A 17,225-nucleotide genomic window follows, 5' to 3' on the forward strand; every position below is an offset into this window, starting at 1 on the left:
AGGGCAGAAGTTTTTAATTTTAATGAAGTCCAGCTTATCAGTTATTTCTTTCATGGATCATGCCTTTGGTGTTGTATCTAAGAAGTCATCACTATACTCGAGGTTATCTAGGTTCTCTCCCATGTTATCTTCTAGGAGTTTTGTAGTTTTACACTTTACATTTAGGTCTGTGATCCATTTTGAGTTAATTTTTGTGAAGGGTGTATGTGATGAAATTTATAATAACAAATATATGTTTAGTATTCATCCCCATTTCTATCACAGAGCTCCTAAAACCCTTGGAATTTCCGAAGTGATAAGGGCAATATGTGTCTTTTGATATTCATAACAAGCCCCTTTCAACCACACCTGAGTTTATGTTAATGTGTTAACTTTTGGAAAGCTCCTAAATATGGGGTCTGATTGCCAGGGTAATCAACCATGTGATTGAAGTGTTGTAATTTAGCCCCTGACCTCCTGGGAGAGGGGAGGGGATGGAGTTTGAGTTCAGTCACCATTGGCCAGTGATTTAATCAAGCATACCCAAAAAGATGGGGTTCAGAGAGCTTCTGGGTTGGTGAACATTTGGAGATACAGGGAGAGGGCACCCCTTCCCATATACCTTGCCCCTATATACCTCTTCATCTGGCTTTTTTTTTTTTTTTGCGGTATGCGGGCCTCTCACTGTTGTGGCCTCTCCCGTTGCGGAGCACAGGCTCCGGACGCCCAGGCTCAGCGGCCATGGCTCACAGGCCCAGCCGCTCTGCGGCATGTGGGATCCTCCTGGAGCGGGGCACGAACCCGCGTCCCCTGCATCGGCAGGCAGACTCTCAACCACTGCGCCACCAGGGAAGCCCCATCTGGCTTTTTTATCTGTATCTTTTATCATGTCTTTTATAATTGTTAACTTAAATAGATGTTTCTGAGTTCTTTGAGTTGCTCTAGCAAATTACCAAACAGGAGGAGAGGGTTGTGGGAATCTCTAATTTATAACTAGTCAGTCAGAAGCACAGATAACCTGGATTTGCAATTATCATCTAAAGTGGGGAAGGAGTGAGCCCTTAGGCTGTGGGATCTGACACCACCTTTAAGTAGATAGTGTCAGAACTGAGTTAATTGTTTGGTGGTGTTGGACAAAACACATAGCGGGTAAGATCTGCGTCTAGACTGATTTTCTTGCATGTAATGTCTACTTGTTCCAGCACTGTTTGTTGAAAAGACTGTGTTTGCTTCAGTGTATTGCCTTTGCTCCTGTCAGAGATCAGTTGACTGTATTTATGTAGATCTGTTTCTGTGCTCTCTATTTTATTTTTTTATTGATGTATTTGTTTATTCTTTTGCCAATACCACACTGACTTGATTACTGTAGTTTTATAGTAAGTCTTGAAGTTGGATAGTGTCAGTTCTCAGACTTTGTTCTTCTCCTTCAATAGTGTACTGGCTATTCTGGGTCTTTTGTTTCTCCATATAAACTTTTGAATCAGTTTATTGATATCCACAAAATAACTTCCTGGGATTTTATTTGGGGTTGTATTCAATCTGTAGATCAACTAGGGAAGAACTGACATCTTGACGATATTGATTCTTCCTCTCCATGAACATGGAATCCTTTCATTTCATTCATCAGAGTTTGGTGGTTTCTCTTATAGATCTCTTACATATTTCATTAGATTTATACCTAAGTATTTCATTTTTGGGGTGCTAATGTAAATGGTATTGTGTTTTTCACTTCAAATTCCACTTGTTAATTGCTGGTATATAGAAAAGCAATTGACTTTTTAAAAAATATTTATTTATTTTATTTTTGGCTGCATCAGGTCTTAGTTGCGGCATGTGGGATCTTTCATTGCAGTTCACGGGCTTCTCTCTAGTTGTGGCACATGGGCTCCGGAGTACGTGGGCTCTGTAGTTGTGGTGCACGGGCTCCAGAGCACATGGGTTCTGTAGTTGCAGCACGTGGGCTCACTAGTTTTGGTGTTTGGACTCAGTAGTTGCGGCGTGTGGGCTTAGTTGCCCCATGGCATGTGGGATTCCAGTTCCCTGACCAGGGATTGAACCCACATCCCCTGCATTGGATCCCTGCGTCCTCTTAACCACTGGACCACCAGGGAAGTCCCTAGGAAAGCAGTAGACTTTTGTATATTAACATTTTATCCTGCAACTTTGCTATAATCACTTATTAGTTCCAGGAGTGTTTATTTTTGTCAGTTCTTTCAGATTTTCTACATAGATGATCATGTCATCTGCAAAGAAAGACAGGTTTATGTCTTCTTTCTCAATCTGTATGTCTTTTTTTTTCCTTTGTCTTATTGCATTAGCTAGAACTTCTAGTACAATATTGAAAAAGAATGGCAAGAGGGAGCATCCTTGTTTTATACCTGATCTTAGTAGGAAAACTTAGTTTTTCTCACCATTAAGTATGATGCTAACTGTAGGTTTTTTGGTAGATGCTCTTGATCATGTTGAGGAAGGTCCCCCCTCTATTCCTAGTTTACTGAGAGTTTTTATCATGAAGCGTTTTGGATTTTATCAAATGCTTTTTTCTTTTTTCTTTTTTTAAATTTAATTTAATTAATTTATTTTTTATACAGCAGGTTCTTATTAGTTATCTATTTTATACATATTAGTGTATTTAAGTGCTTTTTCTGCTTTTTCCGATTTTTCTTTTTTAGTCCATTGTTGTGATGGATTACATGAACTGATTTTCAAATGTTGAATCAGCCTAGCATGCCTGGAATAAATCTCATTTGGTCATGGCATATAATCCTTTTTATAAATTATTGGATTGGATTTGCTAATATTTTGTTGAGGATTTTTGCAGTTTTATTTTCTTGTAATGTCTTTGTCTGGTTTTTGCATTAGGGTAATGACAGCCTCATAGAATGAATTTGGAAGTACAGTTGATCCTTGAACAACACGGGTTTAAATTGCATAAGTCCACTTATATGTGCATTTCTTTTTTCAGTAAATACTACGGTACCACACAATCTGCAGTTCGTTGAATCCACAGATGTGGAACCTTGTGTACTGAGGGCCGACTCTGGGACTGGAGCATCCGTGGATTTAGTATCTGCAGCAGATCCTGGAACCATGGATACCAAGGGATGACTGTGTGCTCTCTGGTTCTGTCTTCTAGAAGAGATTGTAAAGAATTAGTATAATTTCCTCCTTAAGTGTTTGATAGAATTTACCAGTGAACCTATCTGGGCCTGTTTTACATGTTTTGGAAGGCCCACTGTTGGACAGGGCTGGGTCCCAGGGTGGCTGGCTGTGTGGCCCTGGGGGATTCAGGGCTGGTGCCCATCTGCTGGTGGGCAGCTAAGCCCCCAGCACTAATAGGCTAGAGGGAGGACTCTGGAATGGAGCTTGCTAGCACTAGTGTCCTCGTGGTAGAACAAGTACCTCAAAATGGCTGCCACCAGTATCTATGTGCCCTGAGGGACCCTATTTGCCTCTTGCCTCTCTAGGACTCTCTAAGATCAGCAGGTGGGTCTGACCCAGGGTCCTTTCAAATTACTGCCTCTGCCCTGGGTCTAGGAGCCTGTGAGATTTTGCTTGTGCCCTTTAAAAGCAGAGTCTGTGTTTCCCTCAGCCCTCTGGCTCTCCCCTATGCAATCCCCACTGACTTTCAAAGGGAGACTTTCTGTGGACTCATCTTCCCTGTGCAGGACCCCTGGGCTGGAGCCCAGTGTAGGACTCAGACCCTTCACCCCTTGGGGAGAACCTCCACAATTGTAATTACCCTCCAGTTTGTGGGTGTTGACTAAACTGCATCTTTGCCCCTCCTACCAGTCTCCTGTGGCTCCTTCTTTATATCTTTAGTTGTAGAAAATCTTTTCTGCTAGCCTTCAGGTTGTTCTCATATAGTTGTTTTGTAAATAGGTGTAATTTTGGTGTACCCGAAATGGGAGGAGGTGAGCTCAGAGCCTTCCTACTCTACCACCTTGGTCACACCAAAGCTTAGATTATTGATCTTAGATCTCTTTTCTTTTCTAATATATGTATTCAATACTGTTCAAAATATCCCTCTCTACACTCCTATCGCTGCATCTCACAAGTTTTCATAAGTTGTATTTTCGTTTAGTTCAAAATATTTAAAAATTTCTCTTGAGATTTCCTCTTTGACCCATGTGTTATCATAGAAGCAAGTTGTTTAATCACCAAGTATTTGAGGATTTCCCAGTTATCTTTCTGTTATTGATTTCTAGTTTAATTCCATTGCTGTTTGATTGCAGACATTGCATGATTTCTGTTCTTTAGAATTTGTTAAGGTATGTTTTATGGCCCATAATGTTTTCTATCTTGATGAATACAAGATATTTCATGCAAGCTTGAGAAGAATGTGTATTCTGGTGTTATTGGATGAAGTAGTCTATAATTATATCCAATTAATTGGTGGTACTATTTTTTTTGAATTTTTGAAATTTATTTATTTTTTTATACAGCAGGTTCTTATTAGTTATCCATTTTATACATATTAGTGTATACATGTCAATCCCAATCTCCCAATGCATCACACCACAACCACCCCCCCACAGCTTTCCTCCCTTGGTGTCCATACGTTTGTTCTCTACATCTGTGTGTCTATTTCTGCCTTGCAAACCGGTTCATCTGTACCATTTTTCTAGGTTCCACATTTATGCGTTAATATACGATATTTGTTTTTCTCTTTCTGACTTACTTCACTCTGTATGACAGTCTCTAGATCCATCCATGTCTCTACAAATGACTTGATTTCGTTCCTTTTTGTGGCTGAGTAATATTCCATTTTATATATGTATCACATCTTCTTTATCCATTCATCTGTTGATGGGCATTTAGGTTGCTTCCATGACCTGGCTATTGTAAATTGTGCTGCAGTGAACATTGGGGTGCATGTGTCTTTTTCAATTATGGTTTTCTCTGGGTATATGCACAGTAGTGGGATTGCTGGGTCATATGGTAGTTCTGTTTTTAGTTTTTTAAGGAACCTCCATACTGTTCTCCATAGTGGCTGTATCAATTTACATTCCCACCAACAGTGCAAGAGCGTTATCTTTTCTCCACACCCTCTCCAGCATTTGTTGTTTGTGGATTTTCTGATGATGCTCATTCTAACTGGTGTGAGGTGATACCTCATTGTCGTTTTGATTTGCATTTCTCTAATAATTAGTGATGTTGATCAGCTTTTCATGTGCTTCTTGGCCATCTGTATGTCTTCTTTGGAGAAATGTCTATTTAGGTCTTCTGCCCATTTGTGGATTGGGTTGTTTGTTTTTATAAAAATTGAGCTGCATGAGCTGTTTATATATTTTGGAGATTAATCCTTTGTCCACTGATTCATTTGCATATATTTTCTCCCACTCTGAGGGTTGTCTTTTTGTCTTGTTTGTAGTTTCCTTTGCTTTGCAAAAGCTTTTAAGTTTCATAAAGTGCCATTTAATTTTGTTTTTATTTCCATTACTCTAGGAGGTGGATCAAAAAAGGTCTTGCTGTGATTTATGTCAAAGAGTGTTCTTCCTATGTTTTTCTCTACGAGTTTTATAGTGTCTGGTCTTACATTTAGGTCTCTAATCCATTTTGAGTTTATTTTTGTGTATGGTGTTAGGGAGTGTTCTAATTTCATTCTTTTACATGTAGCTGTCCAGTTTTCCCCGCACCACTTATTGAAGAGACTGTCTTTTCTCCACTGTATATCCTTGCCTCTTTTGTCATAGATTAGTTGACTGTATGTGTGTGGGTTTATCTCTGGGCTTTCTATCCTGTTCCACTGATCTATATTTCTGTTTTTGTGCCAGTACCATATTGTCTTGATTACTGTAGCTTTGTGGTGTAGTCTGAAGTCAGGGAGTCTGATTCCTCCTGCTCCATTTTTTTCCCCTCAAGATTGCATTGGCTATTCAGGGTCTTTTGTGTCTCCATACAAATTTTAAGATTTTTTGTTCCAGTTCTGTAAAAAATGCCATTAGTAATTTGATAGGGATTGCAGTGACTCTGTAGATTGCTTTGGGTACTATAGTCATTTTCACAATATTGATTCTTCCAATCCAAGAACATGGTATATCTCTCCATCTGTTCGTATCATCTTTGATTTCTTTCATCAGTGTCTTATAATTTCGTGAGTGCAGGTCTTTTACCTTCTTAGGTAGATTTATTCCTAGGTATTTTGTTCTTTTTGTTGCGATGATGAATGGAATTGTGTCCTTAATTTCTCTTTCTGATCTTTTGTTGTTAGTGTGTAGGAATGCAAGAGATTTCTGTGCATTTTGTATCCTGCAACTTTACCAAATTCATTGATTAGCTCTAGTAGTTTTCTGGTGGCATCTTTAGGATTCTCTATGTATAGTATCATGTCATCTGCAAACAGTGACAGTTTTACTTCTTCTTTTCCAATTTGTATTCCTTTTATTTCTTTTTCTTCTCTGATTGCCGTGGCTAGGACTTCCAAAACTATGTTGAATAATAGTGGCGAGAATGGACATCTTTGTCTTGTTCCTGATCTTAGAGGAAATGCTTTCAGTTTTTCACCACTGAGAATGATATTTGCTGTGGGTTTGTTGTATATGGCCTTTATTATGTTGAGCTAGGTTCCCTCTATGCCCACTTTCTGGAGAGTTTTTTATCATAAATTGGTGTTGAATTTTGTCAGAAGCTTTTTCTGCATCTATTGAGATGATCATATGGGTTTTATTCTTCAGTTTTGGGGAGGGGGGCATTAAAGGTCACCAGGCTTTTTATTTCAGTTAAAGCAGACTCGGACAGGATGGTCCCAGCCTCGAGAGGGAACAGCCCAGTGGTCATGCGAACACTCGTCACAGAAGCCCTGTCTGCAGGCCCAGCAGTGGTACTTGGAAAGCTTGACGCTGAACTCCTTCTGGCAGTTGTGGCAGTGCAGGATCTCATGGTCTGGTACCCAGTACGCTGGCCTGGCTGCATCCTTCACCAAACCTAGTGGTATGTCATTGGCTGTCACCACGGCTCCCAAAGTGTTCTGCACGGACTTGCCCACCTTCCGAGCAATCAGCCTCCTGCCCTCATCATCCGCCTGTGCCTCAGTAACATCGAACTGAGAATTCCTGGCTTCATAGCAGTTGTCACACACCCGCACGGGCGCAGGGCCCCAGCCCCGCTCCAGCACTGGCTGGGTTGTGGATGAACAGCTGTCACAGAAGCATCCCCCCAGGCCCGGCAGTGATGCTTGGTGTCATTATCTTTAAAGGATGTAATACACTTATTGCAGCTCAGGATCTGGGAGTTGGGCCTCCAGTAGACAGGGGCGATCTGGTTTGTCAGCCAGGACATCACAACCTTGGTGGGCCCAAGGCTAAGCTCAGACACTGACTGAGCCATGAAGTTCATCCCATCCAAGAGGCACTGGGCAGCATTGTTGTTGTCCTTCAGAAATCCATCAGCTCCAGGCCACACATGGACAATCTCTGTCTGCACCACTGTATCCACAGGATGTTGGTTCCCAAACCAGTACTGCCAGCTACGATAGACCACGTCGCAGTTGGGACATTTGATTACATACCCAGACCAGGCATATTTTGTGAGACCCATCCAGGGGGAGTCGGTTGAAGCAGCCATCTTGGGCACCATGCTGACTTCATTGCCTCTCTCGTAGCAGGCCTTGCAGGTAAAAACCCAGTTGTCATACTGGTGAGAGTATCTGCAGCGGCTTTTGTCTTCATGAGGTACTCCTTCTTTCCCGTGATTCATGCTGTTCTTACATCCAGCCCCAGAGCTGAGGCACAGGACGGAGCAGGTGAAGTACTCATCTGGAAAAAGGGAGCTGTGTGCCATCTTGTCATTGGGGATCTCACCGCTGAAGCGGTCGCTGAGGGCCTTCAGAGCTTTGAAGTTGATCCCCGGGTGCCAGGGAGAACGGGTGGTGTTATTCTCTGGTTGTTGCTCCAAAGCACGCCGAAGACCAGAAAAGTCTGTGGGAGGATTGTATCCTCGTTCCCTTGTAATGAATAGAACTGAAGGCTTCAGGGAAGCAGCCCACCTTCCAGAACCGGTCCTGGATGAGCTTCTCAGGAACCTCGGAGTGATCAGAGCCTAGCAGCTGAGTGTTCACAGTCTTGTGGAAAATGATAACAGCAGGGCCCAGGGTGGACAGGGGGACATCCAGGCCACAGCGGCCAGTGGTAGCCTTGAGCTCCTTGGTGAAGTGCTTCAGATAAGCTTCTGAGGCATCCCCAAGGAACTTGAAGAGGTCATTGTGCAGTCGGTCTGCATGAGTTCAATAGATGACGAAGTCTGAGATGGCCAGGACCTTAAGCAGCAGCCATGTTCTCTGGCTTAGATTCACTGTAGCCCCCAAGAGCCCTTCTGTGTCTATCACTGCTACTTTGTGGACTGGATCATATGCCACCCACACTCCCACAGTGCAGGATTCCTGGGCAGGGGAGGTTTTGAAGACTTCCCGGCCACAAAAGAAAATGTGGTTGAGGGTATGAGACTTCTCATCCCCAGTATTATTTCCAAAAATGGAAACCACTTTCAGATGCTGATAGGGTTTGCAGTCCAATTTTCTAATAAAGTCCTCTTCATTCGTTACCTGAATTTCTTCATTCTCATCTACTAGGAGGAAACGCACAACCTTCTCAGTCATCTTCTTCCTCTTGGTGTCCTCATCCATCGCTTCTTCCTCCAGCAACTCCTGGACCTTAGCCTCATGGTACACGGTAACAGGGTGCCTCCTTTTGTTACCCCCAGAATGAGTCCTCTTCTGGCACTCCAGGCACAAGTTGATTTTACAGGTCTGGCACCTCACGTCTGCCCTCTGCTTCGTACCTGGAGAATGCCCACTGGGGCCCTTGCAGGGGTCACAGTAAGGGACGTGGCCAGCTTTGAGTCTGATCCGCTCATGGTTTCTCAGGCGCTCCTGCCGCTGGAGCTCCTCCTCGCAGCGGAGACACTGCAGGCTGCAGCACTCGTCACACTCGAAGATGGCTTTGTCAGTCCCGCTGCAGGTGTAACACTCCTGGCACAACAGCCCAGGGTTCAGGCCCTTCTCTGCTGGGGAAGTCTCATATTCAGACTGGGAAGGAAAGCATCTACCATATAACGGTACCTGGGCTTTCCCCAGAAGTGAAGACAAAGGCGTTGAGTCTGAAGACTGAGCACAGCCTCCAAAGGGTTCTGAACACCCTTAAAAAAATGTTTTTAAAAAGACATTCAATGTCCTATTAAAATTCTTCACACATTTACAAACGTTCGGATGTTTAATTTTCTGCTGCCAAGACTCCTGAATCAGCAGCAATGTTGACTTGGCTTGATAGTTTCATCCTCCGTAAAGTGCAGACAAATATGTGGTTAAAATTAACTTGAGAGGGTCTTTTATGGCTATCTGAGAGAGGTCTGATGGGTTCAGTGAGGTGGGCGCATGCATGGGGCCTCAGACACAAGGTTTTGGTAATGAAAGAGTGGTCAGGAACTTTTCAATATTTTCCAGCTTAAGTCAGTATTTCACAGGATACCTTGACACCTCTCTCCCACCGGGGATTCCTCACCCTTCCTTCTTTCTGGACAACACCACCACAACCCGAGGGGCAGGAGCAAGGTCTAAGAACAAAGAAGGGCCCCCCAAATCCCCCCCATGCTGGCAGAGGCCAGAGCCGAATCCATTGTTTATACCCCCCACCCGCCGCCCCCGCCCCCGCCCCCGCCCCCCTTCCTTCCCGGGGCAGAGGGAACTCCAGGGCTATCACTCGTCTGGCGCAGGGCCATGCCCTTCCCTCCCCGACCGCAGCGTCCCAGGAACCCCACCAAGAAGCAGCTCTGCTGTGGCGAGGCAGCGTCGGGGGATCCCGGGGCGCCGGTGGAGGTGTGGGCTGTTCCTCAGGGCACCAGTGGATCCATCCTCATCTCCATCTCCATCCCCCTCCTCCTTCACTGCCTCCTGGGCTTCCTCCTCTCCTGTTGTCAGTTAGGGTCAGCTGATGCGAATGAACTTCTCCCTGCTCCCAATTTGTTAATATGGTGTATCACACAGATTGATTTGTGTATATTGATACGCAATATAAATATTTTGCATCCCTGGGATAAATCCCACTTGATTATGGTGTATGATCCTTTTAATGTGTTGTTGGATTCTGTTTGCTAGTATTTTGTTGAGGATTTTTGCATCTATATTCATCAGTGATATTGGTCTGTAATTTTCTTATTTTGTACTATCTTTGTCTGGTTTTGGTATCAGGGTGATGGTGGCCTCATAGAATGAGTTTGGGAGTGTTCCTTCCTCTGCAATTTTTTGGAAGAGTTTGAGAAGGATAGGTGTTAGCTCTTCTCTAAATGTTGGGAAGAATTCACCTGTGAAGCCATCTGGTCCTGGACTTTTGTTTGTTGGAAGATTTTTAATCACATGTTCAATTTCATCACTTGTGATTTGTCTGTTCATATTTTCTGTTTCTTCCTGGTTCAGTCTTGGAAGTTTATACCTTTCTAAGACTTTGTCCATTTCTTCCAGGTTGTCCATTACTGGCATACAGTTGCTTGTAGTAGTCTCTTACGATGCTTTGTATTTCTGCAGTGTCTGTTGTAACTTCTTTTTCATTTCTAATTTTATTGATTTGAGTCCTCTCCCTCTTTTTCTTGATGAGTCTGGCTAATGGTTTATCAATTTTGTCGTTTATCTTCTCAAAGAACCAGCTTTTAGTTTTATTGATCTTTACTATTGTTTTCTTTGTTTCTATTTCATTTATTTCTGCTCTGATCTTTATGATTTCTTTTCTTCTACTAACTTTGGATTTTGTTTGTTCTTCTTTCTCTAGTTCCTTTAGGTGTAAGGTTAGATTGTTTATGTGACATTTTTCTTGTTTCTTGAGGTAGGCTTGTATTGCTATAAACTTCCCTCTTAGAACTGCTTTTGCTGCATCCCATAGGTTTTGGATCATCGTGTTTTCATTGTAATTTGTCTCTAGGTATTTTTTGATTTCCTCTTTGATTTCTTCAGTGATCTCTTGGTTATTTAGTAACGTATTGTTTAACCTCCATGTGTTTGTGTTTTTTACGTTTTTTTCCTTATAATTGATTTCTAATCTCATAGCGTTGTGGTCAGAAAAGATGCTTGATATGATTTCAATTTTCTTAAATTTACCGAGGCTTAATTTGTGACCCAAGATGTGATCTATCCTGGAGAGTGTTCCATGCACACTTGAGAAGAAAGTGTAATCTTCTGTTTTTGGATGGAATGTCCTATAAATACCAATTAAATCTATCTGGTATATTGTGTCATTTAAAGCTTGTGTTTCCTTATTAATTTCCTGTTTGGATAATCTGTCCACTGGTGTAAGTGAGGTGTTAAAGTCCCTCACTATTATTGTGTTACGTCGATTTCCTCTTTTATAGCTGTTAGCAGTTGCCTTAGATATTGAGGTGCTCCTATGTTGGGTGCATATATATTTATAATTGTTATATCTTCTTCTTGGATTGATCCCTTGATCATTATGTAGTGTCCTTCCTTGTCTCTTTATTTAACATTCTTTATTTTAAAGTCTATTTTATCTGATATGAGTATTGCTACTCCAGCTTTCTTTTGATTTCCATTTGCATGGAATATCTTTTTCCATCCCCTCACTTTCAGTCTGTATGTGTCCCTAGGTCTGAAGTGGGTCTCTTGTAGACAGCATATATATGGGTCTTGTTTTTGTATCGATTCAGCGAGCCTGTGTCTTTTGGTTGGAGCATTTAATCCATTCACTTTTAAGGTAATTATCGATATGTTCCTATTACCATTTTCTTAATTGTTATGGGTTTGTTTTTGTAGGTCCTTTTCTTCTCTTGTGTTTCCCACTTAGAGAAGTTCCTTTAGCATTTGTTGTAGAGCTGATTTTGTGGTGCTGAATTCTCTTAGCTTTTTCTTGTCTGTAAAGCTTTTGATTTCTCTGTTGAATCTGAATGAGATCCTTGCTGGGTAGAGTAATCTTGGTTGTAGGTTCTTCCCTTTCATCACTTTAAGTATATCATGCCACTCCCTTCTGGTTTGTAGAGTTTCTGCTGAGAAATCAGCTGTTAACCTTATGGGAGTTCCCTTGTATGTTATTTGTTGTTTTCCCCTTGTTGCTTTCAATAATTTTTCTTTGTTTTAATTTTTGTCAATTTGATTACTATGTGTCTCGGCGAGTTTCTCCTTGGGTTTATCCTGCCTGGGACTGTCTGTGCTTCCTGGACTTGGTGGCTATTTCCTTTCCCATGTTAGGGAAGTTTTTGACTATAATCTCTTCAAATATTTTTGGGTCCTTTCTCTCTCTCTTCTCCTTCTAGGACCCCTATAATGCGAATGTTGTTGCATTTAATGTTGTCCCAGAGGTCTGTTAGGCTGTCTTCATTTCTTTTCATTCTTTTTTCTTTACTCTGTTCCACAGCAGTGAATTCCACCATTGTGTCTTCCAGGTCACTTATCCGTTCTTGTGTCTCAGTTATTCTGCTATTGATTCCTTCTAGTATTTTTCATTTCAGTTATTATATTGTTCATCTCTGTTTGTTTGTTCTTTAATTCTTCTAGGTGTTTTTTCTTTAATTTTTCTAGGTCTTTGTTAAACATTTCTTGCATCTTCTCGATCTTTGCCTCCATTCTTTTTCCGAGATCCTGGATCATCTTCACTATCATTATTCTGAATTCTTTTTCTGGAAGGTTTCCTATCTCCACTTCATTTACTTTTTTTTTCTGGGGTTTTATCTTTTTCCTTCATCTGGTACTTAGCCCTCTGCCTTTTCATCTTGTCTATCTTTTTGTGAATGTGGTTTTAGTTCCACAGGTTGCAGGCTTGTAGTTCTTCTTGCTTCTGCTGTCTGCCCTTTGGTGGATGAGGCTATCTAAGAGGCTTGTGCAAGTTTCCTGATGGGAGGGACTGGTGGTGGGTAGAGCTGGCTGTTGCTCTGGTGGGCAGAGCTCAGTAAAACTTTAATCTGCTTATCTGATAATGAGTGGGGCTGGGTTCCCTCCCCATTGGTTGTTTGGCCTGAGGTGACCCAACACTGGAGCCTACTTGGCTCTTTGGTTGGGCTAATGGTGGACTCCGGGAGGGCTCACACCAAGGAGTACTTCCCAGAACTTCTGCTTCCAGTGTCCTTGTCCTCACGGTGAGACACAGCCACCCCCCTCCTCTGAAGGAGACCCTCCAACACTAGCAGGTAGGTCTGGTTCAGTCTCCTGTGGGGTCACTGCTCCTTCCCCTGGGTCCCAATGCGCACACTACTTTGTGTGTGCCCTGCAAGGGTGGAGTCTCTGTTTCCCCCAGTCCCGTCGAAGTCCTGCAGTCAAATCCCACTAGCCTTTAAAGTCTGATTCTCTAGGAATTCCTCCTCCTGTTGCCAGACCCCCAGGTTGGGAAGCCTGACGTGGGACTCAGAACCTTCACTCCAGTGGATGGACTTCTGTGGTATGTGTTCTCCAGTTTGTGAGTCACCCACCCTGCGGTTATGGGATTTGATATTATTGTGATTGCGCCCCTCCTACCGTCTCACTGTGGCTTCTCCTTTGTCTTTGGATGTGGGGTATCTTTTTTGGTGAGTTCCAGTGTTTTCCTGTCAATGATTGTTCAGCAGTTAGTTGTGATTCCGGTGCTCTCGCAAGAGGGAGTGAGCGCACATCCTTCTACTCCGCCATCTTGAACCAATCTTCACTATTTTTTTTAAATGGTAACTTTATAATATATATATATTCTTATTTATTTTATTTATTTTTGGCTGCGTTGGGTCTTCCTTGCTGCGCGCGGGCTTTCTCTAGTTGCAGCAAGCGGGGGCTGCTTTTCATTGCGGTATGCGAGCTTCTCATTGCAGTGGCTCCTCTTGTGGATCACAGGCTCTAGGTGCATGGGCTTCTGTAGTTGTGGCACACAGGGTCAGTAGTTATGGCTCATGGGCTGTAGAGCGCAGGCTCAGTAGTTGTGGCGCACAGGCTTAGTTGCTCCATGGCATGTGGGATCTTCCCAGACCAGGGCTCAAACCCATGTCCCCTCCATTGGCAGGTGGACTCTTAACCACTGCGCCACCAGGGAAGTCCAAATCATAGTTATTTTTAATTGCTGGTCTGATCATTCCAACATGTCTGCCACATCTGACTCTGGTTCTGTTGCTTGATGTGTCTCTTCAAATTGTTTTTTTTGTTTTTTGCCTTCTAGTATGCCTAGTAATTCTTTTTTGAAAGCTGGATATGAGACATGAGGTACTGGGTAGAGGAACTGTAATAAATAGGCATTTAGTAGTGCTGGCCAGGTGTGGAAAGTGAGAAGTGCTCTTTTGTCCTGTGGTCTATCTTTTAGTGAACTTGACAAGTTCACGCTGCCCAGTCTAGCCCACCTCTCTGGTGGGACAGGATGGCTAGAGGGGGCTGGAGTTAGGTGTCTCCCTCCCCCTAGGTCATTTAGGTTCTATAAAACCCCAATAGGTTCGCTGTGCTAAAACAGTTTCTTTTGAGGGCAGGCCTCCTAAGGAACAGTGCACTCTGGCTGCTTTTCCGCTCTCTCTAGCCGCAGAGATTTTCTCCAGCTGTACTGCGAGGACCGGGTACAGCTCCTAGAGGAAGAACTCAGAACTGTGGGCACACCCTGCCAAAGCCGGGCTCCCCCGAAGTTCTTCACTCTTGGACCTGTCCACCCTGAGCCTCCAGCAACTGGTCAGTTACAGTTTAGCTTTTCCTGTGCTGGTACTGGCTCCACTGAGGTTTCTGCTTACATGTTTCTACTCAGTTAGGTTGTGATTTTTTGTATTCACCTGTCTGTCTCTCTAAATTTTGGAGGCAGCCGTTTGCCCTGTGATCTCAGTTCTCAGATGTATCTAAGAATAGCTGTTGGTTTTCAGATTGTTCACATTTTTACTTGTTAACATAGAATGGCTGCTTCCAAGCTCCTTATAGGCCAGACTGGAAACCAGAAGTCTCAGCTGTTAATTTTTTTCCTTATGTTTTTCATTTAGTAGAAAAACAGTGTGATATTAAGAAAACATTTTAAATCTCCATAAGATGACCTGTCATGTTTTCAGTTATTTGCATTCTTTTCCAGTCTTTGTTCACATGCATGCATGTTTTACTTAGCTATTACCACTGTAAAAAGAGGAAAAGTTTTCACTATGTTTGTTGAGCATAGCTATCTTTAAAATTTTTGCTTAATAGTCCACCTGGTTTGTATATATTTTCATAGCTTTCTTCATATTGGATGTTAGATATTGTTTGTTTCCAACTTTCATCTATTGGGACTTCTTTTTCAATTTTAGCTAGCATCCACTTACTAAACACTAAGTGCTTTACATCAGGTATTTTCACTTCCAGCTTGTAGATGAAGAAGTTGAAGCTTCGTTGTGTTAAATAACTTATCCAAGCTCATATAATGAGTAAGTATCAGAGCCAGGATTTACTTTTTTTTTTTTTTTTTTGGCTGCGCCACGCAGCATGAGGAATCTTACTTCCCCAACCAGGTATGAAACCCGTGCCCCCTGCGGTGGAAGTGTGGAGTCCTAACCACTGGACCACCAGGGAATTCCCAGATCCAGGATTTCAAACCAGACATTTTAAAATTCAAAAGCCCATATTCTTTTTTTTTTTTTTTTTTTTTTTGCGGTATGCGGGCCTCTCACCGTTGTGGCCTCTCCCGTTGGGGAGCACTGGCTCCGGATGTGCAGGCTCAGCGGCCATGGCTCACGGGCCCAGCCGCTCCAGGGCATGCGGGATCTTCCCGGACCGGGGCACGAACCCGTGTCCCCTGCATCGGCAGGCGGACTCTCAACCACTGCGCCACCAGGGAGGCCCAAAAGCCCATATTCTTTACTTCCATAGTGTGCTGTCATTTCAACTGACTTTTTTCTTATTTAAATGACTTCCTAAGATAAAGTCCCAGAAGAATACTGTTTGTGATTTATAATATGAATTATTAAACTTTTTTCCCCAATAAGAAAGTACTATTATTATCCCTTTACTAGTTTATTTTTCCCCAAATTTAATATTCTAAAATAGTACAAGTTAATGTTTATTTTGTATATAAGTTCAAAGTTTTTCAACGTGTTTGTTTATGATTTGTTTTCTTCTTTAAATCTGTTCTTGTTTATTGCCTATTTATAAGTGTTGTCTTGACGTTTATATTTTGCATGTAAATTTTAATTTATCAGTCTGTTTCTTCTATTATTTTAACTGCTTCAAATTTTAGAAAGTTGTTTCATCAAACCTCTGATCGCCAATTATAATTTATTCTAGTTTTCCTAACATTCAACATTTAACTCCTGATTTTGAGTTTGTTTTTGTATATGGTGTAAGGTGTTTAAACTTATTTACAAATTATTGTTCAGTCATCCCAATATAATTTATTCAATCAAACTTTTCCTCTTGTTGTTCTGAGTGTGGTGGCATACAGAGAACTACCAGTAAGGCACACAAATAATTACCAGGCTGTCCAAAGCAGAAGAAAACAAAAATGCTCAGTGCCTCTAGGAAGAGAGGCGAAAGCAGAGATACTGACCATTTCTCTGCCATTTACCATGCCCTGCATGGAGTCGGCCACGTTTGTGAGTAGGGCTAAGGTCACTCTCATTCTTGATCATGTGCTGCCCTCTAACTGCGCTCTGGGTCACCTACAGCTTGCCACCATGCTTGTGTCGAGAGCATCCTCCACAGGTACTCAGAGGGACAGCATCTGGACCCATTTGCTTGCTTTTTGCTGTTTCTCTCTTAGTGAGCTTGACTGTGCCTCTCCCCTGTAGATACTTCCTGGATCCTCCATAGGAGAAGGTGGCCTTTGGCATGTTTTCTCTAGTGCTGTGTTTTACCTTAGATTTTTTTGTTGTTTCTTTTACTCTTCCTACTATCATTCATTCTCAGTGTTTCCAGACTATCCTATTAGGGATTGTTCTTTTGACTTGGGGACCACGGTTTCCTGGCTCTAATACCCATTCCATTGTCCTCCACAGTCTGCATTCAGGGCATCCTCACCATCTTGCTGGTCCTGTGATCTGGTTGTTTCAGTCCCGAGCACTGGCAGACAAGAACACAGAGGTGATGGGATGTGGTGTCGTGATGTTTGGCCCACCATGCCCTTAGAGATGTTGTATCCACCATACACTTAATTCACAAAGAACCTTTGCATTGCCCCCACTTCTGAGCACATCTTCCCTGAAAAACTTGACCTGTGGTTCTAGGGCATCATATTTTCCATGCGCTGGTTGTGTTTCTCCATGTCCAGTCTTCAGGTCCTCATTCCCTAGAAGGTGCTTCTTCTGATGACTCTAATTGAAGGTAGTCCAACAAAGAAATGGGGGAGAAATTTCCCAAGGGC

General features: G+C 42.6%; 1 protein-coding gene and 1 pseudogene across 8 annotated transcripts in view; one reads left to right on the forward strand and one right to left on the reverse strand.

The window, feature by feature from the left end:
* Positions 1-17,225, forward strand: part of BTD (biotinidase) — a 48,748-nt gene that overhangs the window by 6,972 nt on the left and 24,551 nt on the right. For 2 of the 7 annotated variants that reach the window (XM_081235956.1, XM_081235958.1), the window contains exon 1: positions 12,981-13,098. The exons of 4 other annotated variants lie outside the window; for them this stretch is intronic. The gene's annotated coding sequence lies outside the window, so the exon portion shown is untranslated. Of the gene's footprint in view, positions 1-12,980; positions 13,099-13,282; positions 13,347-17,225 lie in introns of those variants that run through there. One more of the 7 variants, XM_081235955.1, reaches the window with a different exon arrangement.
* On the reverse strand, positions 6,674-9,027 carry LOC308618305 (zinc finger FYVE domain-containing protein 1-like; annotated as a pseudogene). Its single transcript has one exon. The product of its transcript is annotated as a zinc finger FYVE domain-containing protein 1-like (transcript).

Source organism: Mesoplodon bidens, assembly GCF_964165515.1.
Source record: "Mesoplodon bidens genome assembly, chromosome: 5".
Classification (NCBI taxonomy): Eukaryota; Metazoa; Chordata; class Mammalia; order Artiodactyla; family Ziphiidae; genus Mesoplodon; species Mesoplodon bidens.